Here is a 23,743-nt window from a genome sequence, read left to right as displayed (position 1 = left end):
GAGGGCACTTGGTTTGTGGCACAAACTCAATTCCTTAGGAGCTGCCCTAGTTTTTATTTGTTTTGCCCAAGCACCTTCGAAATGTAAAGACCTAGAATCATAGCACTTGTACCCAAAATGTGAATAAAATAATTTCTGCATTTCCTGCATCCTTACTACATAAGGAATAGAGACTGTTCCTGCTCTCATTAGCAGAAGAGTATATTACACCTCTAGACTGGAAGCTCATTGTGGGCAGGGAATGTGTCTGTTTTATTTGTTACATTGTACTCTCCCATGCCCTTAGTACAGTGCTCCACACACAGTAAGCGCTCAATAAATACAACTGACTAAATCATTTGCAAATCACAGTATGAGTATTAAAAGTTGGGCTCGAAGGTAACTTCAGGCAAATCATTTCGCTTCTCTTCCTCGACTGCAAAATGGGGATTCAGTACCTGTTCTCCCTCCTATTTAGACTGTGAGCCCCGTGAGAGACAGGGACTGTGCCCGACCCTATTGATTTGAATCTATCCTAGTGCTTAGAAATGTGCTCAACATAGTAAGCACTTACATATGATTTAAAAAATAAATCCACTCACAGATTCTCCACAGAATCAACAGTTACTATCCGCCTTGGAGCAATGAAAAAATAGAGAAAATGTCTTCCTTCAGGTACGCTGCCATCTGGAGCACCCTGCAGTTCGGCTATTTCCTTAGACAGAGCCACTCCGTGGCTTCAAACACTCCCACTCCGTGGGAAATGTGGAACTAGGCCAGAAAATGTCCATGAGCACAGGGAAGGAGCTTAAGAACAAAATATTATTTTGCTTCTTTCTGCTAAATGCGAGGATGCCTTCACAACCAAAAGGCAGAGTCTTTTCAGGGCCAATTTTGAAAATCTACCAGAGTAAAATAAATTTCTGTAGTGCGTGCTCTTTCTGCCCACCACTATCCATTAAAACGATTAACCTTTAAGAAACTTTTTTGTCCACACTTAATTTTTTCTTTGTGGAAACGAGCTCATGTTTTATTAGAGGTTTTCAGATAAGAATAACCACGTCTGGCGGCCTGGGGAACCACTTGCAATCAACCTTCAGTAGTCTGCCGGGGCTGAAGTTCTGGAAACCGGCCAGGTTGGATTCGAGTGAAACCACGGAAGTGCGGGCCTGTACTTGACCTGAAACTCACGTGGGCCACTCTCGCTTCGAGAGGATCAGGCTCGTAGGTGTGGCCGTCCTTGGGAGCTGCTGACACCCTGGGCAAATGTCCACACTACAGCCCCTCTATTCACCAGGGGCCTGGGACTGTCCAAAAAGAGCCACTGACCCATGGCATGGGTACCAAGGACGCAGGCACAGCTGCTCCGATGTTTACAGTCGCAAAGACTCTCCAAAGACTCTCCAGAACCGCACCTTTCTGGCCTATAGCCTGCTGCTCGGAAGACTCCTCTCACTAGCAGGGAGAAGCAGTGTGGCTCAATGGAAAGAGCATGGGCTTGGGAGTCAGAGGTCATGGGTTCTAACCCTGGCTCCGTCCCTTATCAACGGTATGACTTTGGGCAAGTCGCTTAACTTCTCTGTGCCTCAGTTACCTCATCTGTAAAATGGGGATTAAGAATGTGAGGCCCACATGGGACAACCTGATTACCTTGTATCTAATTCAGCGCTTAGAACAGTGCTTGGCACATAGTAAGCGCTTAAATATCATTATTGTTATTATTACTACTATTTCGTTCTGCTGCCATTTACAGAGATACCAGAAAGCAAATAATGAACTATTTGGATAGTCCATGTACAGTGGGAGAAATACTAGGAGAGGAAAAGAGTAAAGGACAGTGGAAAAAGAAAGGGAAAGGGAGAAAATAAGCAGCATGGCCCAGTGAATAGGGCGGGAAGTCAGAAGGACCTAGGTTCTAATTCCGGCTCCACCACTTGTCTGCTGTGTGACCTTGGGTGAGTCATTTAACTTTTCTGTGCCTCAATTACCTCATCTGCAAAATGTGAATTAAGGTTGTGAATTCCAAGTGGGACATGGACTGTGTCAACCTGATTAAATTAGAACTACTTCAGCACTTAATACAGTGCCTGGCAGATAGTAAACACTTAAATACCATTTTAAAAAGTTTTATGTTTTGCAATTAACTAAAAAGGAACAAGGCAAATTTGTTGCTATTGGCAACGTGTTCTTGGTGTTCTAATTTCCTGGGTGCACATATGAAATATCTATTTTGCCTGCTCCTTGGAAAAAAAACAGGGGAAATTGGTGTCACGCTGGAGCCTTGAACAGATTTCAACTATTTTCTCAAGGAAAAATTCTGGTGAGTGAATAAATCCAGGATTAAGTGATCCACAAAGAAAGTCTGACAATATGATGTCTCTCCCTTAGTCATCCAGATCCCAGCTTGCTGCCTCCAGCCCCCTATCTTCAGTGTGCCTAGTGGACAGAGCATGGGCCTGGGAGTCAGAGATCGTGGGTTCTAATCCCAGCTCTGCCACTTATCAGCTGTGTGACTTTGGGCAAGTCATTTCACTTCTCTGTGCCTCAGTTACCTCACCTGTAAAATGGAGATTAAAACTGTGAGACCCACGTGGGACAACCTGATCACCTTGTATTTCCCCCCAGCGCTTAGAACAGTGCTTTGCACATAGTAAACGCTTAAATACCACTATTATTATTATTAGTCTGCTATGCAATCGGCGCAAGTCACAACTTCTCTGTGCCTCAGTTACTTCATCTGTGAACTGTGGATTAAGACTGTGAGCCCTATGTGGGGCAGGGACTGTGTCCAACCAGATTATCTCGTATCTACCCCAACGCTTAGAACAGTGCCTGGAATATAGTGCTTAACAAATACCACAATTATTATTCGTAGTAGTATTATTCTTTTTGTGCATTAATCACTCCCTGGCCACTTCTGGATAACATTTATAAATCTACATGGATTATGAAAATGCTGCTTTTTTATCCCAATTCAAACACTTGTGATTTTTTTAACCTAATGCACATTTTACAATATTTTACCTATACCTCCCATACTGTACTTGTTTTAAATAAAGAGCATTACTTGTGGAGTCAGATTGTACATTTTCCAAAATCTTGTTGGGTGGGAGCAGGGGAGAAAGAGGAGACTTGCAATAAATTCTGCAGAAGTAAAAACTACATGACAATTATCTGGTAATGGTGATTAAGTATTTTCTTTTTTGCGGGGAGGCGGAGAAACTGGAATACTACCCCAAGTTTGCCTGCCTTTCCCCATTCTCAGCAACCATGAGGACATATTTTGGAGCTAAAGTTTCTCAGCATTCCGAGAATTTTGAATCACCAATCCAAAGCGGTGTGGGACTGAAACTGACTGCAAATCAATCGACCAATGGTATTTATTGAGTGCTAACTGGGTACAGAGCACTGTTCTAAGTGCTTCGGGCAGTACGATACAACAGAGTTGGTAGATAGATCCTCTGCCCACAAGGATCTTACAGCCTGGGGGCAGGGGGAGAGACACAGATATTAATAAAAATGAATAAATTATACATATGAATGTACGTACTATGGGGCTGAGGGTGGGGTGGGAGGGTGGGCCAGGAAATGAACTAACCATTTCCCAGCCCAGATATGGAACTGCAACCAGGTACAGGAGGTACAACTAGGGAGTAGTGTAAAGCGGTCTGGCCAGTTTCAGCAGAGCCCCCATTCCAGGACATTTATTTCCCTAAGACGATCCAAGCCTGCCTATAAAAATCCAGCGCTTTCCTGGATAAAATCAGGAAATACGGTCAGCCTGACCCTAAATAGTCTCCAGACAGTGCAGGGGACTGGTGAAGGAGAGAAAAGTAAGCCACAGAGAGAGCGCTCAATAAATCTCATGGGGTGATTGATTCCCCAGGGACTCAGACACTGCTCTGCCCACTATCGAAGGCACCTGCTTCTTATTCAGGCATTGCTGCCACTCCCTCATCTCTCACACCGTAGACCACGGCCTAGATCCTCTGCTGTGGCAGATGGAGGTAGGGCCTAAATTGGTCACAGGAGTGCCTGAAATATATGCTGGTGCCATAACAATGGAGCCAGTGTCTCTAAGGACCTAGGGAGAAATGGGTGCAACCTAGTAGAGGAAGAAAAACATTGGCACAACAAGAGTACTGGGGAGCAGTGTTTCAGCTACTCTGTGCAACTCTGTGATGTTTTAAACCCTCCTATGGCAACCTAGCCCCACCCATTAAGACTAAATAGGCTAAAGGAATTCCTTTTGCTTGTTTGGTTTCTTCTTCCAAATACACACCAGAGGTAAACAGTAAGAACGGAACGAGCCAAGACACGAGCCAAGACACTTTTCATATATACAGTTGAAGGCTCTGTACCTTAATTTTGTTTGGTAAATTAAACTTAATGTCATTTATTTTACCAAAGTTTTTTTTTAGCCAACCAATAAAACGCCACAAGACTATTTCTTTACAGTTACTCAATTCTGAAGTAAAGATGAGGCATCGAACTACTCTAAAGAAGTACCCTACCCAGCAAAAAGCAAAGGACCAAGAGAAAAACCTTGGCAGCGAGAACAAATATCCCATCACAAATCACTAACTGGGATTTTTTTGGGTGGACTTCGGGTCTTCCCTTTCTTTCTGTACTTGGTTCCTAATTCCCCTATCTTGCTTCTCTCTTGTAATTCAACCTTAGTGAGAGAAGGGACCATGTTGTCTGTATTTCTAAGCAACAAGAAAGCTTTCTGGGTTATCTTGGAATAACTATTTTACAGCACTGTGTGCCAAAATAATACCGCCTTATAATGCACCTTTCCTTCAATAGCTTGAGACGTTTTCAAAAAACACCATCTCAGTTACCTCCACAAAGTTCCTGTGAAGTGAAAGTGCAGCTATTACCTCCCTTTGGCTAGTGGAAAAAAAAAAAAAAAACAACAAACAAACTGCATGAGACAAAATCTGATATGCCCAGGGTCTGGGTCAAATATGGACCGGAAGTAATATCCAGTTCCTCTGATTCCCAGTCCAATCCTCTGTACGTTAGACCAAAGGTTATCAACAAGGTACCCAAATTTCTAGGATATATACTTCAATTAATTTGTAGGGCTTTGGGGGAGGCTGTAAAACAGACAATATGAATGTAATGGGCACTCTTGGAACCCAGCAAGTCAGTGCAGAGCAGTAACAGGTAAAAAGAGCTCAGGCCAGGATGTGTGTTAGGGGGTGGGGGCGGGAGGGAGAGAAGAGAGAGAAAGAGAGAGGAAAGGGTGAAGCTTTCTTTTGAGGATAGACTGAAGGAATTAGGACACATCGGCTGGAAGAGAACATGACTGAAGTCTACAGAATCTAGAAGGTTTTGGATGACCCCAAATTGTTCTTCTCCAAAAGCATATAACCTGTAGTATAAAGAAGTATGTGGCATTCGTTACCACGGGAAATTGGGCAGGTAGAAAACGTTAGCAGGTTCAAGAGAGATCTGGGTAGGTAAACGGATAAGTAGTTCCTACTGGGTAACTGGAAGAGAAAGCTAAAGATGCTAGACGATATATCCCTATGAGGAAAGATGTCAACGAGTTAACTATTTCAAAGTTTCTCCATGGAACTTGGGGCCACTGACACGATATCGGGCTCAAAGGATCAAAGGTCCAACCCAGTAATGCTATTTTTTTGGTTTGATGAGAGGGGGAGAAAGGGAAATGAGAAGCGGTGGCACATGATCTGGGGGCATGGGAAGGGATTTCAGGTACTAAGAGCCTACTGCACACATCACTGTACTAAGTGCTGGGACAGTATAACAGTGGAAGTGCTTTTGAAAAACTTGAACTGTTATAAAAAGTTACTCAGCTACCATGCTTGCTTCTCTGTTTACATGCACATACACCTGAAGTACAAGCCTAGCTATAAATTTTTAAAGAGTTTCAATTAGTCTGAATATGCATTTTTCTACTGCCTTTTTTTCCCTGCCTAAGCCTGGGTTAATCCATGTCTGCATCTCTCACCGGATGGGAAGTGGTGACATCCCGAATTTGAGTAAACATTGTAAGTTATTAGTTTACTCATCCCTCTTTCAACAAAGAAACAAGAAGAAGCAAATTCATCATGGATTTGGATGTTTGGATTTTAATATCCACAATATTGACTCTGTCAGGATGTTGGCTGGTTATCTGAAAGTCACGGACATATAACATCGAGTGGTTCTGGCCAGCTGTTGGTCCAACAGAAAGGATCTGGCTCGAGACATGGCTCCATGAGAAGGAGAAGGCTTGCTGCGATGTGCAGTCAGTGGTGAAATTTGGGACCAGAGAACCATAGAGGGAGTTCCCGAAAGAGTCCCCCCCCCTTCTCAAAAATCTCCAGTGGTTGCCATCAACCTTTGCATGAAACAAAAACGCCTCACTATTGGTTTCAAAGCTCTCCATAATTTTGCTCCCTCCTACCTCACCTCCCTTCTCTCCTTCTACAACCCAGCCCGTACATTCCGCTCCTCTGCCGCTTACCTCCTCACGATGCCTTATTCTCACCTGTCTGGCCATCGACCCCGGCCCACGTCCTACCTCTGGCCTGGAATGCCATTCCTCCTCAAATCCATGAAACTAGCTCTCTCCCCCCCCTTCAGAGCCCTACTGAGAGCTCACCTTCTCCAGGAGGCCTTCCCAGGCTGAGCCCCCTTTTACCTCTGCTCCTCCTCCCCTCCCCTTAGCCCTTACCTCCTCCCTATACCCCCTTCCCCACTCCACAGCACTTGTGTATATTTGTGTCTATATCTATAATTCTATTTATCTATTTTGATGCTATTGATGCCTGTCTACTTGTTTTATTTTGTTGTCTGTCTCCCCCTTCTAGACTGTGAGCCCGCTGTTGGATAGGGATTGACCCTATCTGTTGCCAAATTGCACTTTCCAAGTGCTTAGTACAGCTGCTTTGTTTTGTTGTCTGTCTCCCCCATTTAGACTGTGAGCCCATTATTGAGCAGGGATTGTCTCTATCTGTTGCAGAATTGTACATTCCCAGCTCTTAGAACAGTGCTCTGCACACAGTAAGCACTCAATAAATACGATTGAATGAATGAAGAAGTCCCCCCAAAAATACGGCTGGTTAACACAGGTGCCAAAAATCACGGCAGCTGCCAAATGGGGTCGCTGACAATCTGTGAATTCGGGAAGCTCTACCCAGAGCAGTCACCACAGCATTAAGTATCTGAATATTTTGGCAGGATTCCGGACACAGTCGGTTTCAGCTCATTTTCCCGAACCGTCCGTGAGTTTTATAGGTAGTTGGCCACCTCCAGGGCCACTGCTTCAGCCATTTCACAGACAGCCATGGAGGAGTCGGGGGGATTTGAGATAGACGAGATCGAGGATCACCAGTCTATCTCGCCATCGACCTCTTGTCCACGTCCTGCCTCTGGCCTAGAGTGCCCTCCCCCTCCTCATAACCGACAATTACACTCTCCCCCTTCAAAGCCTTAATGAAGGCACATCTCCTCCAAGAGGCCTTCCCTGCCTAAGCCTTCCTTCCCTCTTCTCCCACTCCCTTCTGTGTCACCTTGACTTGCTCCTTTTATTCACCACCTCCCCCCAGCCCACAGCACTTATATACATATCTGTAATTCATTTACTTAGATTAATGTCCGTCTCCCCCTCTAGATCGTAAGCTTTCTGTGGGCAGAGAATGTATCTGTTATACTGTTGTACTGGACTCTCCCAAGTGCTCAGTACGGTGCTCTGCACACAGTAAATGCTCAATAAATACAATTGACTCTGCTACCAAGCCAACTGCCTGCTGGCTTATGGAGTTTCGGGACTGAATCACCACTATGCTGCTGTCACTTCAGCCATTAATGGGGGCCTTCCAGTCAAACAATCAATTAGCCTTTGCATGTATTCCGTGACGTGGCCTACCTCTAGTCGTCTACTCGCTCCAGGTGACTCGGGTGGGAGCATAATAATAATAATGTTGGTATTTGTTAAGCGCTTACTATGTGCCGAGCACTGTTCTAAGCGCTGGGGTAGACACAGGGGAATCAGGATGTCCCACGTGGAGCTCACAGTCTTAATCCCCATTTTACAGATGAGGTAACTGAGGCACAGGGAAGTTAAGTGACTTGCCCAGAGTCACACAGCTGACAAGTGGCAGAGCTGGGATTCAAACTCATGACCTCTGACTCCAAAGCCCGTGCTCTTTCCACTGAGCCACGCTGCTTCTCTGATTAACAGGGACCAGAGAGCGAATCACCACCACTAAAATCAATTCTTTTGCACAAGGCCTCAGTCCCGAGACGCCAACTGGAGGGACTCCCCCAGCAGAACAGACCATCCTCTGGCCGTCCTCCTCGATGGGAGACTCCACCTGGTCAATCACATCCCAGAGGAGCTGGGCTCTTTCTGGCTGTCTTCCCCATCTTCTCTCCTCTCCCCAACGGCCCCATCATTTAACAGAGCCCTTAGGTTACTCCATTTAATTTGATTTAAGGATTTTCCGACCGAAGAGAAGAAATATACTAGTAATAAGCCGGTGGCGGGTTTCAGGCATCGCTGTGAAGTACATCCAGTCAAGCTGCCGTACCCAGAACACCATAGCAACCGACAGCATGGTTAAAATGTCCCAGGAAATAGGTGTGTGGCAATCACACAGCACACAATTATTGCAGTGTGCTCCTGCCCTGCTTCCCGCTAAGTAAGTCAACTAGCTGTGGGTGGGACTAAGCCTTCTCTTGCTTCCTGCTAATGAGGAAGAGCTGAGGGTGGGGGAGGAGCAGGAAGGGGGAGAAAAGGTTCTTTTCCCAAACGGGGCCCTTCTAAATTCTTTTTTTTATATGGTATTTGTTATAGGCTTACTGGGTGTCAGGCACTGTACTAAGCGCTGGGGTAGATACAAGTTAATCAGGTTGGATACAATCCATGTCCCATGTGGGGCACCAATGCAGCGTGGCTCGGTCAAAGAGCCCGGGCTTGGGAGTCAGAGGTCATTGGTTCCAATCCCAGCTCTGCCACTTGCCAGCTGTGTTACTGTGGGCAAGTCACTTAAATTCTCTGTGCCTCAGTTAATTCATCTGTAAAATGGGGATGAAGACTGTGAGCCTCACGTGGGACAACCTGATTACTCTGTATCTACCCCAGTGCTTAGAACAGTGCTCTGCACATAGTAAGCGCTGAACAAATACCAACATTATTTCCCCATTTTACAGGTAACAAGCACAGGGAAGTGGGGTGACTTGCCCAAGCTCACCTATCAGACAAGTGGTGGAGCCAGGATTAGAACCAGGTCCTCTGACCCTCAGGCCCGTACTTTAACCACAAGGCCATGATGCTCCCTTCCTCTGTGGCTCGCAAAATGAACAAGAATACTCTGCTGGGGAGGCCCTCCAATGAGGGTCCATTTCGATTACAGCCCATAGGACAATTAAGGCCATTGAGGGAGGCAGTTTCTCCCACCAGCATTATTTTGCTCCCCCAACTCCTCTGACTTGGCCATCATCTGCTACCGAATCACTGGCATGAAACCTTTAAGAGAGCTTATAGAGGAAAGGCCTAGAGTCTATAAATCTACTATCTTATTCCTGAGAGAAGCAAAGCTATTTAAATTACTAGTCCAACCAGTTATGTGTTTTACAGAAAGGTGTCATTAAAACTTCAGTAAAATTAGGATCCAACATTTCACATTAAATAATGGTGTTCCTATTATAACCTGCAGGTTTCATAAGACTTTCTTTTAGGCAACATGCACTGAAATTGCTTTTTCCACTATCAGCCTCGGCTTTACAATCGTATTCATCTTAGGAGGCTGGCTCTGAAAAGCAATTCTGTTTAGCAGCACTATCTTATTCATTCTTTTCATCTTACACCTACATGCTCACTACAAATCCAGTGAAATACGGTGCCAAAACCAGCATCAAAAGCCATTTCAATCTCATTGCTGCTCTGAAAAAGCCTTGACCTCTGTGCTTCTCTAATGAAGATGTTAGAAAAGCGAGCATTACACCAACTGTCTGCTGAAAACAGGCTTCCTTGCACCCGGAAGGTTAGAAGTACCAAACGTTGTATATCAACGACTCATAGAATCCCAGCCCTGGAGAGAAAGTTAAGAGTTCACATGATCCATTCCTTTCCTTTAGGCAGAATTACCCCCACAAAAGGTATCCCAGAAAAAGATTACTCCATTTTTAAAACACCTCTTGGAGACTTCACCCCTTCGTTCCAACCCATTCTAAAGTTCAACTCTCCCACCCACACCTTTCCAGGAAACTTTTGCTGAAAAACAAAATGAAATTCTACAGCCCCCTAAAGCTCAGGTTGTTACTTCTTTCCTCAAAGGCACAGCCTGTAATGTAGCTAACATACGGCTGAGTACAAAGTCTGTGAGATAAATGGGACACAAAATCGAACAGCTGGAAAGATAAATACTCTCTTATATATGCGGGTAAAAGTTAAGTACCATGAATGGGGGCGGGGGGGGACGCTAAACCTTAGTAGGACAGAAAACCTAATAATTTATAATACACAAAAGGACCCATGAATATTGCATCACATCAGACAGAAAATTGAAAACAACATCTAAATGGTGAGGCATGTCACATGTCATAAAAGCACCAAGTCTAATACTTAAGAAAACATTTACTTTTTACCATACAGTTCTCCCATCAAGCATTAGCTCCTGAAAAGATCATGCAATTCCTTTTTCAAAGAAACACTTTATCAATCCCATTTTTAGTAATAATCAAGGAAAATCAAGATGTCTTTGTGTCTTGGCCCAAATACTTTAGTATGAAACACAAAAACACTTTCCCCCCCGCCAAATGAATAGAAATAAAAGTCCACAGACATACCATTTCACAAAAAGCTGTATCTCAATCTATAAAATCCCTTCAGATAGTAGCATGTTTGCCCCAAGGGCTCATGCCATTCTCAATTCTTTCAAAGCAATGCTCGCCTTATCTCCCTCATAGTTTGAAAGATGTTTGAAGCTAAATATTCCACGCTTCCAACCCCAAGACAAATTTCAGGAAAAGCTTAAAAGAGAATGAAGGAAAAAGAAGTGGGCAGGTTGAGATTTTTAAAATACGAATAAAGATAGACCGCTAGGGGTGAACTCCCATTTAAAAGGACAGAGAGGAAGTGGAGAAGATGAAAGGAAAGAACCCAGGAACCAAATGGGGAAGAAGCAGAAAAGAGGCAGTACTTACAATAAAAATAACAATTACTACAATTATTAAACTCTTGCTATGTACCAGAGCACCATACTGAGCCCTGAGGGAGACACAAAATAATCAAATTTGAACGGATTCTTTGTGGGCCTCCAATATGGGGCTCACAATCTAAAAGCTAAGGGACTGAGAATTTTATCGCCATTTTACAGAAGGAGAAACAGAGGCACAGAACAGGTAAGTGACTCCTCTATGGTCACACAGTAGGCCAGCGGCAGAATTGGGGCTAAAACTCCTATCTCTTTAGACCCGTACTCCCTTGCTCTTTCTGTAAAAAAAATTCCACTGGTCACTACCTGATTTCTACCGCAATCAGGGACCTGAAGTTATGTGCACGCTTGGCATACACCACAGATATCACTAGTTCCTACGGCCTTTGTATAGCCAGTTCTCACTCCTGTAAATCAGCACTCAAAGAAACGCCCCGCCAAAGTTAACCTGATGCTTTCTTAAGCATAAAGATCTAGCACCTAGGTAAGAGTTCCCTTGCTGATGACTTATTTCCAAGTGCATGGAGACACATCAGGACCCTCATCCCCCCTGAGCCTCCCTTGGCTTTTTCAGAACCAGAGCCCCCAAACTCATTCCCTTCTGCCATTATTCTTCACATTCACACCTTATCCATCCCTTTGATGGCTGTTACTTCCTCTCTTTTTTTTTTTGGTCTACCTCCCAACTAGTTTATAATCTCCTTTAGGGTAGGGACCGTGTCCATCTACCTATTGTACTCTCCCAAGTGCTAAGTTCAGTGCTCTGCACATAGCAGGTGCTCAGTAAATACCATTAACTGATCTGAAAAGTAGCTATTCAATACTATTAAGAGTGGCTGGACTTACCGCTATATCCATAATGCAAAGCAAATTTTTCCATAGGTTTTTATGAAACTTCCTGCATTTTAGGAGCATAAAACAGATTTGACTTCTCATCCTTGAAAAGAGTTTATCCATTTTGTGCCCCCAAATCTGTGATGAAATCAAATCTAGTAAATGGATGTGTGCATATATGCTCTGCACGGAGTAAGTGCTGAATAAATATGATTGAATGAATGTATGCACGTTTCTGCCTTTGTGAGTGGGGGTTGCCTTCTACAGAGGACTCCGTTCCATGGCTCTCACCTCTCCTGAAATATCCCCCCCTTTCTTAAATGGTATCTGTTAAATGCTTACTATGTGCCAGGCACTGTACTAAGCACTGAGGTAAATGCAAGCTAATAATAATGTTGGTATTTGTTAAGCGCTTACTATGTGCCGAGCACTGTTCTAAGCGCTGGGGTAGACACAGGGGAATCAGGTTGTCCCACTTGGGGCTCACAGTCTTAATCCCCATTTTACAGATGAGGTAACTGAGGCACCGAGAAGTTAAGTGACTTGCCCAAAGTCACACAGCTGACGAGTGGCCGAGCCGGGATTCGAACCCATGACCTCTGACTCCAAAGCCCATGCTCTTTCCACTGAGCTACGCTGCTTCTCAGCAGCTAATCAGGTTGGTATAATCCATGACCCGCATGGGGCTCACAATCTTAACCCCCATTTTACAAACCAGGCACAGAGAAGTTAAGTGACTTGCCCAAGGTCACAGCAGACAAGCAGAGGAGCCAGGATTAGAACCTAGATCCTTCGTACTCCCAGGCCTGTGCTCTTTTCCACTAAGCCATGCTGCTTCTCAGTATGACAGCCCACTGGCTTTCGCAAGTGCTTCCATGGCTCCTCCCAAAGAGATCCAGATATAATTCATTCAATAGTGATGATGATAATGGTATTTATTAATTGCTTATTATGTGCCAAGCACTGTTCTAAGCGCTGGAGCACTGTTTCTGGTCCCCTCTTAAGGCTTTAATCACCTCTGGTTGGGGAAGACTTCCAGAGCACTGCTAACGATGGGGAACACAGGCAGGATCACAGCTAGAGGATCCTGTAGGTAGGAGCTAGTGAAGAAGCTGGTAAGAGTGACAGAGATGCAAGAGAAGATTTACTTGGACTGTGAGCCCCATTCAGGACAGGGACTGTGTCCAACCTAATTAACTTGCACTTAACACAGTGTTGGACACATAGTAAGCGCTTAAATACCATTAAAAGAAAAGGAAAAAAAAAGACTAGCTGATGCTTATGAACATCTGGATGTATTTACCTCATCCCTACACTGTTTTTCACGTTGTTTGGAAGCCAGATCTGGAAGAAAGGAAGTGGTGACAGCCCCACTATGATTTTGCAAATTCGATTCACTTAAATTTTCACTACCTATTCAAGCACAAAACATGCAAATTGTATATATTTTTTCTAATTCTTCTAGATACCGGAAAAGCAGATTGTCTTAGTTTATCTGAGGTGTTGTACTTGCTATTTCAGTCAATGATCTAGGAATTAATTTTTTTTAAATCAAACAAGGCAGGAAGCATTTTAGCATTCTAATACCATAATAACCAACACACAAAACAAATTTGAATCTTGGACCTAACTTTAAAGTAATATATGAATACACCACCTAAAGCATACAAAACAGCCATTTAATTAAATGGAGGTCATTTATCAAGTTCAAGAAAAGCAACACCTAAAGCATGTATCTTTTTAGTATCCTTTACACAAAACAATGCAAAATCAAACAAATTTGGGGAGGAACTAATCACTAGAATATTTACCGATTCCATAGTTGAAAGTTGTCTTTTTTCAGGGCGTGTATTAAATCCAATAGAGGTGTGTTCCAAAGCAGCTGTATGTATTCTGAAATTAAAGGGTAAAGTTAGTATACACTTTAACACATTACTTCATTTGACAAAACTTTCAATTTAGACAATGTTTAAGGAAAACGGTAAACCTAATTCAACCCTTTTTAAAAAACGGGCACCAAAGCAGCAAAAAAAAAAATCAGTTTCCCTACAGACTTGGGAAATTCACTTTCTTAGTACTAGTAATAGTTATTGAGCTCCCACTTGGTATAGTGCATTGTACTAAAGAAGTGACATGGCCCCCTGTCCACAAGTTTCCAGTCTATTGAGGGAGATAATATTTTGACCATTGAAGGTGTTAAAATAAGTAACTGTATTATAGAGAAGCAATGTGGCTTACTGGAAAGACCACAGGCTTGGGAGTCAGAGGTGGTGGGTTCTAACCCTGGCTCTGCCACTTGTCAGCTGTCACTTAACTTCTCTGTGTCTCAGTTACCTCATCTGTAAAATGGGGATTAAGACTGAACCCCATGTGGGACAACCTGATTACCTTGTATTCACCCCATTACTATTATATATATATATATATATATACACACATGTGTATATTATGTATAATAATAATGATGGTATTTATTAAGTGCTTACTATGTGCCAGGCACCGTACTAAGTGCTGTGGTGGATACAAGCAAATTGGGTTGGACACGGTCTCTGTCACATCTGGGGCTTACAGTCTCAATCCCCATTTTACAGATGAGGTAACTGAGGCCCAGAGAAGAGAAGTGACTTGTCCAAGGTCACACAGGAGAGTAGTGACCAGGCCGGGATTAGAGCCAATGACCTTCTGACTCCCAGGCCAATGCTCCATCCACTACACCAACACACACACGCCAACACACACACACACTGAATAAACAAGTTCTTAAGTGCTAGAGTTAACTAAAGGGTTTGCACGATTTGGCGAGCTGGGAAATTAATGGGGAAAGCTTGTTGGAGGAAGAGAAATTTTCAGAGGGCTTTGAATGCAGGAAAAACTGTGGTCTGTCAAACTTGGACAGGGAGAGAATACCAAGCTGGGAACAGTATGAGTGCGGGGACGGAGGTGGGAGAGACCGGAGTGAAGCACATGGAGGTGCCTTTCCCATTTCTGACTTGCCTCACAGAGTAGTTACGAAGACTAATAAAATTAAAGAGGTGATGTGACATTTACTTTAAAAAAAATCTCAAATCCCAAACCCCAGCCCAACCCCAGCCAGTCTTAGTACTTTGAACAAATTCAGGGCAAACTCAGGAATTTCAGTAAATTGGCAGTATAAGAAACCAAGCTGCACACCCCATGAAGCTTGTTAGCAACATCTGAACTGCCTGTTTGTGACTTTTACTCTCAAACTTTCACACTAGGCCCCATATCATATCACTTCTAGAACAGTATTAACAACCATGTTTCTAACAGAAACATGGAACAACGATTTTCGATTGCCACTGGGGTAGAAACAACATGAGCCAGGTTTCCCCATTTCAGACATTAGGGAAAAAACTTATATGCACACAGAACAATCACCTAAGTGACTCCCAGAGCAGACAGTTTGGCTTCCAAGTTTCACAAGATAGTAGAATAACAAAGCTAAAAATATTTTCAATATGGGCCAACCACCTTCAACTATTCCAACATATTCTGTTTGCTTTAAAAATCTCCTACTTCTCCTTCAGCTCCAGTCAATCAACGGCCTACTATATGCAGAGCTCTGTTCTAAGTGCTTGAAAGAGTATATCCGAGTCGGTGGATATGATCCCTGCCCTCAAGGAGCACAGAATCTAGTGGAACAAACAGTGGCTTAGTGGAAAGAGCATGGGTTTGGGAGTCAGAGGGTGTGGGTTCTAATCCCAACTCCTCCATTTGTCTGTTGTGGGACTCTGAGTAAGTCACTTCCTTCTCTGTGCTTCAATTACCTCACCTGTAAAATGAGGATTAATAATGTTGGTATTTGTTAAGCACTTACTATGTGCTGAGCACTGTTCTAAGCACTGGGGTAGATACAGGGTAATCAGGTCCCATGCGGGGCTCACAGTCTTAATCCCCATTTTCCAGATGAGGTAACTGAGGCACAGAGAAGTTAAGTGACTTGCCCAAAGTCACACAGCTGACAAGTGGCGGAGCCGGGATTAGAAGCCATGACCTCAGACTCCTAAACCCATGCTCTTTCCACTGAGCCACGCTGAGGAGTGAGATTGTAAGCCCCACGTGGGACAACCTGATTACCTTGTAATAATAATAATGGCATTTGTTATGCGCTTACTATGTGCCAAGCACTGTTCTAAGCACTGGGGGAATACAAGGTAAACAGGTTGTCCCACGTGGGGCTCTCCATCTTAATCCCCATTTTACAAGATGAGGTAACAGGCACAGAGAAGTGAAGTGACTTGCCCAAAGTCACACAGCTGACAAGTGGCAGATCCGGGATTAGAACCCAAGACCTCCGATTCCCAAGCCCGTGCTCTTTCCACTGAGCCATGCTGCTTCTATTTACCCTAGTACTTAGAACAGTGCTAGGCACATAGTAAATGCTTAAAAAATGCCATAATTATCATTATTATTATAAAATAAATTACAGGGAGAGAAAGAAACAGAGTAACCCCAGAACATCATAATGGTTTAGAAAATAAGGCAACGATAACACAGTCTTGGAGAATTTTGTTCAAATGTAGCACTGCTAAGTAAGGGACATTCCCAAATGCACAGGTTTTTTCACTGGCTCGTCCCATTTCCTCAGACAGCTCTGTCAGAAATGGGTGCATTTTTATCCTATACAGTTTGTTCTCAAAATACTTCTTGCTAAGGAAAACTCACACCATGGCATGCATGCCTTGACTAACTCTGTGCGCATGCATACAATTTCTCCTTTTTTGTTGTTGCTTTTTTAAGGGTATTTGTTAAGTGCTTACTCTGTGCCTGGCACTGTACTAAGTGTTGGGTTAGATACAAGCTAATCAGGTTGGACACAGTCCCTGTCCCACAGTCTAATCCCCATTTTCAGATGAGGTAACTGAGGCTTGTTAGTTTTCAGAGGAGGTAACTGAGGCACAGAAATTAAGTGACTTGTCCAAGTTCAGAGATCAGACAAGTGGAAAGAGCACAGGCCCGTGAGAGTCAGAGGACCTGGATTCTAATCCCAGCTCTGAAAATTGCTTGCTGGATGTCCTTAGAAAAGTCACTTAACTTTTCCTTGCCTCAGTTTCCTCAACAATGGGGATTAAATCCTACTCCCTCCTACATAGATTGTGAGGCCCATGTGAAATAGGGACTGTGTCCACCCTGATAAACTAGTATCTACACCAGCATTTAGAACAGTGCTTGTCACCTAATAGCAACAAATACCATTAAAAAAAAAATATGTGGCAGAGTCAGGATTAGAATCTAAATCCTTTGATATGTGGCAGAGTCAGGATTAGAATCTAGGTCCTTTGATTTCCAGGACTGTGGTCTTGCCACTATGTCATGCTGCTTCTAAAATTTCAAGATTAAACGTTTACCATAGTAAAGACACCAGAGTTAGGGCTTTTTTCCTGTTTTAATAATCATCAACAAGAAAAAGTTGTCATTCAACTTTTTCGGCAGAGCTTTTCATTGAGGTCCACTAAACTTCATACAGTTTACGTAAGTCTGGATTCCTACTCCCAAGAAAGAGCAAAAGGCAACCAGAGTCAGTTAATTATATATAATCAACAGAGAAGCCTAAAACACATGGTACAGGACTTTTTCCACACACAAGGTGGGCCCAGTAATCACTCCAAGCTCTCACTTCTGTAAAAACAGGAGTAGACACTGAAAATAGTGTAATCTAAAAAACCCATGAAGGGTTGGTAAGAATTTCCCTTAAAAGCCAAACAATTATTTCAATCCATTTTTTAAACCGGGGATTCAAGTACTGGTGCACCTCAGGTCCTGAATAATCTGGAAATTTGGGCTACACTGTTGTAGACAAACTACAGGATCTGTAAATTAGGATGGGAGCTCATTTTAAGGCAGGGAACGTGTCTACTGACTCTGTCATAGTCTACTCTCCCAACTGCTCAGTACAGTGCTCTGCACTCAGAAAATTCTCAGTAATTACAATTAATCCATTTGCTGCAGGCAAATCTCTGTTCCTTGCCTGTTCCCTCGTCCCTTTGCTCGGCTCTTCCCTGTTCCTGCCACTGGGCACACAGGGATGGAGGGTGAAAGAAAGGAGCAGGATAAGGGGTCATTACTCCCACAACCCGATCCAATCCTCAGCTATCGCTGCCTCTGTTCCCAAGATTGGGAACTGCCAAGTGGGTGAGAGAGGAAGAGTGGAAGGGCCTATTTTTGTAGTTTCTCTTAAAGCTAAAATTAATAATAATAATTACAGATTTAAGCCCTTCCTATGTGCCAGGCACTGTACTAAGCGCCGGGGTGGATTCGAGCAAATTGGGTTGGACATAGTCCCTGTCCCACGTAGGACTCACAATCTCAATCCTCATTTTACAGATGAGGTAACTGAGGTACAGAGAAGTGAAGCGACTTGCCCAAGGTCACACAGCAGACAAGTGGTGGAGCCGGAATTAGAACCCACGACCTTCTGACTCCCAGGCCAGAGCTCTAACCCCTAAGCCTTGCTGCCTCTCTAGATTAAGGCTAGATTGTAAATCCCTCCAGGGAAGGGATCACATCTACTTACTCTACTTTATCAGAAAAGCAGCGTGGCTCAGTGGAAAGAGCCCGGGCTTGACTGTGAGCCTCACGTGGGACAACCTCATTCCCCTGTATCTACCCCAGGGCTTAGAACAGTGCTCTGCACGTAGTAGGCGCTTAACAAATACCAACATTATTATTATTGCAGTCTCCCAAATTGCCTTAGTACTGTGCTTGGTACACAGTAATTACTCAAATACAACTGATTGATTTGATTGATGGTCCAGCATGGTTCAGCATACCGGAAATGCAGGGAAGGTGGTTTGGGATTGGGGGGGGGGGTGGAGCATGCTGTAAAGCAGCCAGGAATTGGGCTTTGGGGACAGACTGGGAAAGCCAAGATGGGTTCATAGAAGGGTATGGTCCTAGGGGCCCGGCCAAGGCCGTGGAGTCAGGGAGAGACATGGAGACATCTCTCAGCAGGAAGCTCAGTGTTCTGCTCTGCCCTCTGGCCCCCACTGGGTACGGAGGAATCTGGCCCACGGAGAAGGGGGGAAGAAGGAAGCGAGAGGAGGGGGAAGAGGTACCATTCCTCTAGTCTGGAAATCCAACCTGAAGAGCACGTTTTTCCGAGGAGCACGTAGACCCAACCTATCCTGCTGGAAACTGCAACATCTTACCGGCAGGTACTGAACCTCTCCATGTTTCATTCTACATCTTAATATCTTTGAGTACATTTTTTTTAAGTTTGTGACACAAAAATGTAACGTTAATCTTGTGAAGTTATGCTTTGAATTACTTTAACAAAGACTGCACACTAGGTACAGGAATAGCCTCCGGTATGGATCCCAATTTCGAACTCGTAAAAGCCTTCGGGAAAATGCACCCCATGATACAGCCGCTTTTTTTTTTTATGGTCTGCTTTAAATGCTTAGTAGGTGCCAGCCACTGCATTAAATGCTAGGGTAGATACAAGTTCATCAGGTTGGACCCAGTTCGGTCCCACATGGGACTCAGTCTCAATCCCCATTTTACGGATGAAGTAACTAAGGCCCAGAGAAGTTATGTGACTTGCCTGAGGTCACACGGCTGGGATTGTAACCCAGGTCCTGACTCCCAGGTCACTAGGCCACACTGCTTCTCTGTGGTAGCTCAGACCACTTTAAAGGGTCCTGGAGGACCTGGTGACTCTGCAACAGCTCCAGGTGGCTTCTTCGTTGTCTCTAGCTTCTGAGATTCTATGCTTGGGCCAGAAAGAGAAGCAGAAAGCAGCCAAGTGATCCTGGGTGTGGGAGGGATGCCTGGGGAGGAAATGAGAGGCACAGATTCCCCCAAAGAAACTGTGAATCCCTTGAGAGGCAGGAACCAAGCTTTTCACAATGCTTAGCTCTCTGGGTTCCCCCGTGTTTCAGGGAAATTTTTACTATAGCATGTGTCTCTTAACCAGTGCCATGTGCATGAGCACAACTGTTTCTTCTGACATTGCATCATGTTTTTTCCAGACAGATGCGTGTTGTTAGAAGAACGTTCCCTAACAGCATCCAAAACACGTAGCAAAAACACTTGCAGGGAAAAACTGAGGACTTTTTAAAATGGTTTTTGTTAAACTGTTCCTATGTGCCAAGCATTGCACTAAGCGCTGGGGTAGATATAAGCTAATCAGATTGGACATACTCCATATAATAGTAATAATAATAATGAAGGTATTGGTTAAGCACTTACTATGTGCCAAGCACTGTTCTAAACACTGGGGTAGTTACAGGGTAATCAGGCTGTCCCACGGGGGGGCTCACAGTTTTAATCCCCATTTTACAGATGAGGTAACTGAGCCACAGAGAAGTTAAGTGTCTTGGCCAAAGTCCCACAGCCGATAAGTGGTGGAGCCGGGATTAGAACCCATGACCTTTGACTCCCAAGCCCGGGCTCTTTCCACTGGGCCACACTGCTTCTCTAGGACATGCATATCCAACATGGGGCTAACAATCTTAATCCCCTTTTTACTGATGAGGTAACTGAGGCCCAGGTCACACAGCAGACAACAGGGCTTATGTATATATCTGTAATTTATTTATATTAATGTCTGTCTCCCCCGCTAGACTGTAAGCTCATTGTTTACACTGAACATTTCTACCAACCCTGTTATACTGAACTCGGGTGCTTAGTACAGTGCTCTGCAAACAGTAAGTGCAACAAATCTGACTGATTGATCGGAGGAGCCAGAATTAGAACTCAGATCCTCTGACTCCTAGGCCTGTGCTCCTTCCACCAAGCCTTGCTCCTTCTGGTCTACGGTGTTTTTCATAAAGTGGCGCTCAATAAAAGCACTAAACAATAATAAAAATACTTCATTTATTCAATCGTATTTAATAAATTAATAAAAATAATTATAAATATGTGCATATACACACAGGTGCTGTGGAGCGGGGAGGGGAAGCAGAGGAAAAGGCAGTGGGGTAGAGACTGAGTTTGCGAGAGGTTGCTTCAGGTGAAATCTTGACACATCGGGGGTTCAATTTCTCAAAAAAAAAAGGGTTGAAAACCCCTTGATTAAATCTTCAACCACCTATATGTGGGAAAGGTCGTGATATTTGAAAATTATAATAATTTTAAAATGATATATTTTTTAAATACATAAGAACATTATTAAGTCCAATCTCCAAGGGGTCAAAACAAGAGGAAATTAATTTACACTGTAACAGGAAAGCCTGATTTTGGACATGAGAAAGACACTTGTGGCTAAGTGTTGTTAGACTCAGGAACGGATTAGGGGGAAAAAAAAATTAAAACCGAGTTGCACAATCATCTTCCTCCCTTGAGATCTTTAAGAACGGGATAAACCAGTCTTCTAATTAAAAATAAGCAAACAAACAAAACACCGCCCACACATCCCAGCCCCACCCCAACATCTGGCTGTCCTCCCTGCCTTCATCCTCACCCTCCTCCCCACCCACCCCCATTTCCCACACACGTCTCCCTGTCTCCCCTCCCTTCCTTAAAGTCCTAAAATCCTGGCATCACTGGGCCTAAAGTACGAGCAGAAAGCTGGGCTAAGAAGCCCCAATCCCTCAGAGAACTTTGGACAACTCTCCTGATTTCTCGAGATCTAATCTCCTTTTCTGTAACCCCTCCCCCTCATCTCTAGTCCTGGCTCCCCCACTTGGCTGCTGTGAGTGGCCTTGGGCAGGTCCCTTCACTTCTCTGTACCTCACCTGTAAAATGGGGATTAAGACCGGGAGCCTGCCCATGTGGGACAGGGACCGTGTCCAACCCGATTCGCTTGTATCCACCCCAGCGTAGCGTCCGGCACACAGTGAACGCTTCAAAAATACCTCAATTATTATCGTCTCACTTGCTTTTATTTCCCAGAGTGGAAAGTATGGGGCCAAGAGAGTGAGTGTTAACAAAGACAGCTCAGTGGCAAGAGGAAACAGGAAGATTGTATAACATCTGAATTTTGACTGCAACCTGTGACTTGTGTTGAACATGGGCCTCGTGATTGAGGCCATGTGACTGGAATTTATGTGCTTCCTCTAGAAAGGGCGTTAGCAGACTTTTGTGCAAATGAGGCAAACAAGATTACATCACGCTGCACACGACACAATGGAATGACATCATGCTGCCTCCCTCCATCCTGAAGCTGCTTCGTGGGAAGCAAGTGTGGTCTAGTGGAAAGAACGTGGGCCTGGAAATCAGAGTGCCTGGGTTCTAATCCCACCTCCGCCGCTTGCCTGTTGGGTGACAAGCTCTCTAAATTCTCTGTGCCTCAGTTCCCTCATCTGCAAAATGGGGATTCGGTACCTGTTCTCTTTTCTACTGAGAGCCCCATGTGGGATTTGATTATCTGGAGTCTGTTCCAGCACGACATACAGAGCTTGGCACACAGTAAACCTTTAACAAATACCACTATTATAATAATAATAATAATAATGTTGGTATTTGTTAAGCACTTCCTAAGTGCAGAGCACTGTTCTAAGCGCTGGGGTAGATGCTCAGTGGAAAGAGCACGGGCTTTGGAGTCAGAGGTCATGGGTTCGAATCCCAGCTCTGCCACTAGTCAGCTGTGTGACTGTGGGCAAGTCACTTAACGTCTCTGTGCCTCAGTTACCTCATCTGTAAAGTGAGGATTAAGACTGTGAGCCCCACGTGGGACAACCTGATTCCCCTGTGTCTACCGCAGCGCTTAGAACAGTGCTCTGCACATAGTAAGCGCTTAACAAATACCAACATTATTATTATTATTATTATTATTATTATTACAGGGTAATCAGATTGTCCCGTGAGGCTCACAGTCTTCATCCCTATTTTACAGATGAGGTAACTGAGGCACAGAGAAGTTACGTGACCTGCCCATAGTCACACAGCTGACAAGAGGTAGAGGCGGGATTCAAACCCATGGCCTCTGACTCCCAATCCCGGACTCTTTCCACTGAGCCATGAGCTAGCAAGAGCTAGCCCTAGCAGCAACAGCTAGCTCTGTCACACTATCCTGACCCTTGCCAGATCTCAGCTCGAACCCTGATCCGAAAGGGGAAGGAAAGGGAGGCATCAATGCCCAGGTGAACAGCTGCCTCCATCCCGGCCCTGCCTGTACCTGTCTCCCACAGCCGAGAAGGGGAAGTGGAGTTATAACGAAGAATGGGGTGTGCCGGGGAGACCGTGTAGGACCCAAAGATCTTCTGAATAGGAGAGGGCAGTGGAGTGGACCAGGGGGAAAAAGAAGAGGGAGCAGGGAGGCAGAGGAAGGGAGCGTGTCCCACCATGCCATGCTGCAAATGGGCGGTTGGCACTTTCCTGGAGGCAACCGTGGCCTATCGATTGGGGGGCTGCCTGGTCAAGGAGTAGTTCTCCCCCCAACCACAGCTGTATGGGCCTACGCCAGAAGCAGAGTGGTCAAGTCTACTGAGACAGATAAAAGTCTAGATTAACCTCTAGCCTGCAAATTCCTTTTGGGCACGGAACGTGTCTACCAACTCTGTTGAAGTGCACTCTCCCAAGCGCTCAGTACAGTGCTCTGCACTCAGTAAGGGCTCAAAATGAATACCGATGATGGTGATGATAAAATGGTCCAGGCAGTCAACTCAAAACATTAGGTTACCAAGAATGGCACTAGCATTTCAATTTGACAACACATTGGTTTCAATTTAACGAGAATACTACTTTCTTTTCGGGCACTGGCGCCAGGGACAAGACGGGAAAGGGCACGGAGGGGGCATGCGCACATAATAATGGCAAAGAAAATTTTGAAAGCCGTGACGGATGTAGAG

General features: G+C 44.4%; 1 protein-coding gene across 1 annotated transcript in view; it reads right to left on the bottom strand.

Annotated features, from left to right (window-relative positions):
• Positions 1–23,743, bottom strand: part of ANKRD11 (ankyrin repeat domain 11) — a 301,832-nt gene that overhangs the window by 216,445 nt on the left and 61,644 nt on the right. Inside the window, exon 2 of the mRNA XM_029074876.2 lies at positions 13,802–13,883. The gene's annotated coding sequence lies outside the window, so the exon portion shown is untranslated. The remainder of the gene's footprint in view (positions 1–13,801; positions 13,884–23,743) is intronic.

This window comes from Ornithorhynchus anatinus, chromosome 11, assembly GCF_004115215.2.
Source record: "Ornithorhynchus anatinus isolate Pmale09 chromosome 11, mOrnAna1.pri.v4, whole genome shotgun sequence".
NCBI lineage: Eukaryota > Metazoa > Chordata > Mammalia > Monotremata > Ornithorhynchidae > Ornithorhynchus > Ornithorhynchus anatinus.
Note: the sequence above shows the minus strand (reverse complement) of the source record. Positions and strands in the feature narration are given on the sequence as shown.